Consider the following 6000-nt stretch of genomic DNA (forward strand, 5'->3'; position numbering starts at 1 on the left):
CGTGGCCAAGCCGAGGAAAGCGCATTCTCGGCGGGCACGCAAATAGGACCGAGGGGGTGGACGTGACCGTGGTGTGTGACAAGCCGCCGATCGTTGACCGAGTGGCCTTCTTGGTAGACAAGGAGCAATGTCACCCACAAAATGCAAGCCACCTCCTTATTAAAACGTGTGCCATGATCCCAGTATTTAACATAATATAAAACACGTAGCTTACTCACCTTACAGTGGTCCCACAGTTAACGGACTTGTTTTGCCCATTATTCACAATGAACGGGAACTTTTGGAAACCCAAAAAGGCTCACACGCCTTTCCCTGGTGCAGCAACAAAAGCCTGCAGCACATTGGGCTGGCGTGATGCGAAAAATAAACGAAATAATCCGCAAAATCACCTAAATCTGCAGCCGTTCCATATACTGTAATATTGGCTGTTTATATATTATATTTCATGGCGCGGGATTAAAAAATTTTTATATATCGATTGCCTCCACACACATCCAAGCGGTCCATTTCATTCAGGAGCATAAAATACCACATCAAATATGAAATAAACATGCTTTTTGCTGTCATAGGCACTTTAAAATAACTGTTCATGAGACCAAAACGTGGACCTGCTATATAAACCAAAACACCGATGCGCCTGTACACGTCATCATACTGTGACACCCAAATTGAAACATAATCAACAATAGGCCAATAGGAGAGCAGGACAGCATAATGGGAAATATTATGACCAATAGGGCAGCAGGATCTTGCAGCGCGACATTTAAAAGAAAGCAGGAAGTACATGCGTATCTTTTACAGTACTGTACTGTATTTTTGCCTCTCGTATCCTGAAATTTCTTTCATTAAAAGTGGCAATATTTTCCCATTGAGGCACGTCGTAACCAGAAAATTCCTTTTGTAAGTAGAGGTACCGCTGTACTTCTTGTTATTTAAGTATTAGTTTTTATTGTTTTTATGATGGTTGGAGAGGCAGAATTAACATAGTTTTTCAGGTCAATCAGAGTTCAGTTACTGATGAATTATGTTCAAACTCAAAGGTTCCACTGAATACTAAACATTTCTGTTAATTTCTATTATGCAAGGTGGCAGTTAATAAGTTACGAGAACAACAACCGCATTAATGATACAATGTTTCCCAAGTTGGCATCCAAGTAGTTGTTCACGTAAAAGTAATCATGTTCAGGCCTACCACCCCCTTCTGAAGCACTCTGGAACCCGGTACGTCCCGTGAGTAAAGCGTAGATGAATGCAAACTCACAGAGTGTGAAAAATGATTAGAAATACCATTATTTTTCTCGGGCTTTGTTTCCATTCACAAGTTTATTTTAATGTAATTGAGGACTAATTACATAGTGGTTAAAGATTTGTATAAGTTAACTCCTTAATGAACCCATCTTTTATAAATGTGCCAATAGCAGTAGGGCCACATTGACCTGCTATTAAAAGACCTGCAGGGAGGGAAAGATGGCAGAGGGAGTAATGGCAGCTTCAGACAGTCTCATTAATCAGGCACCACCATGGTAGCCGTCTGGCCTTCGCTCTGACAGGGAGTCGTAGAGTCTAGCAACACTAGCACTCCCAACTTCCTTGTTAATCCAGTTGTGCTTATTTGTTTCATTGAGTGTGCCTCCTCTCATATTATCTAAAGTTAGTTTTGGTTATTGTTCATCATTCATCGTGAAATGCTTTACATTTGCCTCCATTTTTGCTTTTGCTCCTCACCTGTCATGGTCCTCATGTTGTTTGCCTGCTCCCAGCACATTTGAACAAAGAGGGTTATAAAGTACTGTTCATACAGAAATGTGTTTAATTTTTCAATAAAGACGACTGCACAAAACTAAAAGGCTGCCATGTGTCGTTTTAATTTAAGAAAATTATGTAAAACACACATTGACAAAGACCCTATGGCATTTGCTTCGTTCAGTGCGCAACAAGACGCAAGAATTATGGTATACCGGCTTTTGCCCCACCATGACAAAACCTACCTTGAACATCCAACACTTCCTAGAACACAGACATGCTGAGAAACCTCCCTAACCTAACCACCTCGCTCTGTGTTTCTCAAGATCACAGGGACCCATTTTGAAGATCTAAACAAAGATATATTTCAACATCGTACAATTATTATTATTTTTTTTTTCATAACCTGTCCTGTTCAGCTGTTTGACACGAATAATGGAAGTCTAAGTGTCCGGTTGGTCTAAACAGTTTTAATGTTTCACATTGAGAGTATGACCTACTCCCATTGTGATCATTCAACATACATCATTCATTATGACAAAGCAGCGAACAGGAAAGGGTTATGGGGGCAAAAGAAAGAAAGAAAGAAAGAAAGAAAGAAAGAAAGAAAGAAAGAAAGAAAGAAAGAAAGAAAGAAAGAAAGAAAGAAAGAAAGAAAGAAAGAAAGAAAGAAAGAAAGAAAGAAAGAAAGAAAAGCAACAACAAGAAACACATTGAACGTCTACACTAACTAATATGTTGGTGCTATCGTCAGCTAGATGTATTTCCGGTTGACACCATGTTGGGGGGCCCGTTGACAAGGGATAGAAGGGGGGAGGGGGAGACTATAAGCTAAGTGATTCGGAGGGGTAGAGTGTACACAAATCCGCACTGAGATCTAGAACCCAGTAATCGTGTGAAACCCTTGTGAGTGTAAGCCCGTTGGCAACCGACCCTACGCCGCCCCACCGCCAATCCCGGCACCAGGACCCTCCACCCGAGCGCGCCAAATTATGCATACAATTACTAATGTGCAAAAGACTTGACTAACACCGACAAGGTAGATCTGTGGCCTGTACTACGAGCGGAGTTCAAAATCCCCAGAAGTAATCCTGCTTACCAGCAGGTAACCAGAGTTGACAAAACCTGGTTACCTAGTTTGTGCTCAATCGGTGCTACGACGCTGATTGTGAGGTTGATTAGTGTGTTCTGTGTCAACCCAATCAGAGTTACTGTTCACATAAGCGGGTCAGAGACCAGAGTCTAACACTACTTGTGATGATGGCACGGGCACCTTACTTCACGGAGGAGGAATGCGCGATAATCATGCGGAGTTATGAGGAATTAAAATCCACCCTCACCGCGAAATCAGACACTGCTTCAGCCAGTAGAGTGCAACTGGTCTGTTGGCAGCGAATTACAGATCGTGTGATTTGTGAATGCATCAATATGCCAGTTTACTTATGTCCATGAAAAGAAAAGCCTGCTGTCAGGACAATAAAATAAGATTTGGTATGTTACCTGTAAGAAATAATTTATCGTACACGCATCACCATATGAAGCAGGATGATTGTATGTTTAGTCCCATTGACTGTTTGAATATGTTATGTCCTTTGAACATCTTTAGAGTAGAGGTTAGATCAGGCCTAAAAAAATCCAGCCCGACCCGTCCCGATCAATTAACTTGATTTGCAGACCCGAGGCCTAAACCCCCCTGCAATTTTATGTTATATTTGTGAGGACTCAGGACAAGAAGGAAATGCGGGGATACGACGTGTGGTTGCATTTTGTGTGATCATATTTGTGACGATGCCTTTGCATAATGATAACAAATTAAAGCCCGTCTTTTGTAATGAATTCTCACAGTCAAACAAGACTGTAAGATGCATATTCAATAAACATTTATATATTTTATATTTGTGTGTCTGTTCTATCAGTGGATTTGACATTTATTTTAATCTCTTCAAGTTGGCAGAAAAAGTTTTCTCAATGTTTACAGTGGGGCAAATAAGTATTTAGTCAACCACTCATTGTGCACTTGAAAATATTAGAAAGGCCTGTAATTGTCAACATGGGTAAAACTCAACCATGAGAGACAGAATGTGGAAAAAAAAACCAGAAAATCACATTGTTTGATTTTTAAAGAATTTATTTGCAAATCATGGTGGAAAATAAGTATTTGGTCAATAACAAAAGTTCATCTCAATACTTTGTTATGTACCCTTTGTCGCCAATAAAACAAGCTTTTCACACACTGTTGCTGGTATTTTGGCCCATGCCTCCATGCAGATCTCCTCTAGAGCAGTGATGTTTTGGAGCTGTCGTTGGGCAACACGGACTTTCAACTCCCTCCTCACCCCGTGGCGTCAAAATGATAACATGAACGGTGAGCAAAAATCCCAGAACCACACGGGGAGACCTAGTGAATGACCTCCAGAGAGCTGGGACCACAGTTACAAAGGCTACTATCAGTAAAACAATGCCCCGCCAGGGACTTAAATCCTGCCCTGACAGACGTGTCCCCCTGCTGAAGAAAGTACATGTACAGGCCCGTCTGCGGTTCGCTAGAGAGCATTTGGATGATCCAGAAGAGGACAGGGAGAATGTGTTATGGTGAGATGAAACCAAAATAGAACTTTTTGGTAGAAACACAGGTTCTCGTGTTTGGAGGAAAAAGAATACTGAATTGCACCATAACCACTTTGAAGCATGGGGGTGGAAACATCATGCTTTGAGGCTGTTTTTCTGCAAAGGCACCGGGATGACTGATCTGTGTAAAGGAAAGAATGAATGGGGCCACGTATCGAGAGATTTTGAGTGAAAATCTCCTTCCATCAGCAAGGGCATTGAGGATGAGACGTGGCTGGGTATTTCAGCATGACAATGATCCCAAACACACAGCCAGGGCAACAAAGGAGTGGCTTCGTAAGAAGCATTTCAAAGTCCTGGAGTGGCCTAGCCAGTCTCCAGATCTCAACCCCATAGAAAATCTTTGGAGGGAGTTGAAAGTCCGTGTTGCCCAACAACAGCCCCATAACATCACTGCTCAAGAGGAGATCTACATGGAGGAATGGACCATAATACCAGCAACAGTGTGTGGAAAGCTTGTGAAGAGTTACAGAAAACGTTTGGCCTCGGTTATTGCCAACAAAGGGTACATATTACATATTATTAGGGTTGACCATTACAGGCCTCTCTAATATTTTCAAGTGGGAGAACTTGCACAATTAGTGGTTGACTAAATACCCTTTCTCCCTACTGTAAATAGTCTACATATTTTTATGATCATTAAAAATGCATTTACACAACGAAATAACACTGGATAAGTTAAATATATTTCTTGTATGACAGCAAAGCGCCACATGCGTTCACTGTACATTCAGCGAAGCCGACATAGGTTTCGTTATAGCATCTTCAACAATCAATTTGAAGCCTTTCCATACTCCACTCCTACCACTTTCCGAATCACACCGCATACACTGTTCTTACTCAGATATTCAGCATCACCAATGGAATACATATATTGTCCGCTGGTGAAATAGCGCAAGGACAGGCACACGTTCTGCTCGATTGTGAGGGCCTGACTTCAACGGGTTACATACCGCCTCAATCAGCTGGCACAGGTAACAAACTCCTCAGCTGAAAATCTATACCTTTCATGGAGAACATCATCCGGGTACGCCAGCGTATTCTGGCGGTCTCTAAATACTCGTTCCCTCCGAAGAGAGCCCCTCACAATCATATGGGTCGTCCAAGTACGCTGTCATTGTCAAGAGGACCCGTCCGCGGAGGAGTGCTGTTTAAATAGAACGTGGTTTATCGGAAACCTGGGTTTAAGCAAGATCTGAGACGACCAGGTTTGACGTGTGGCATGCGTTGCCATGGCAACATTCCCCGGTTTCAACATATCCACCTTTCGTTGCCACGGATAGTTGGGAAGTTAGGCTGCATGTGATGAAGTTACCCTCGAAGTTACTCTGATAAGCCAGAAAACTGGCTACGTAGTACAGGCCACTGAACTGTTTTTGCATCAGATAAGTCCTTGTTTTTATTTTGATGTTGTTCATTCGCTGCCAACCATTCCAGTTCAAATGGATTGGACACCTGTCACTGTCAAACGCAGCAAATGTGTCAAATTTACCCACTTATTCTGAGTAAAAATCAGATTGTGTATTGAGAATTAGTTCATAAAAGTTGTACACGGTTCACAAACAGGTCGTTATGAATTGTTTTTTTTAAATAGCAAAGATGTGACTATAATATATATGATGATATATA

The sequence above is a fragment of the Corythoichthys intestinalis genome, chromosome 17, assembly GCF_030265065.1.
Source record: "Corythoichthys intestinalis isolate RoL2023-P3 chromosome 17, ASM3026506v1, whole genome shotgun sequence".
Classification (NCBI taxonomy): domain Eukaryota; kingdom Metazoa; phylum Chordata; class Actinopteri; order Syngnathiformes; family Syngnathidae; genus Corythoichthys; species Corythoichthys intestinalis.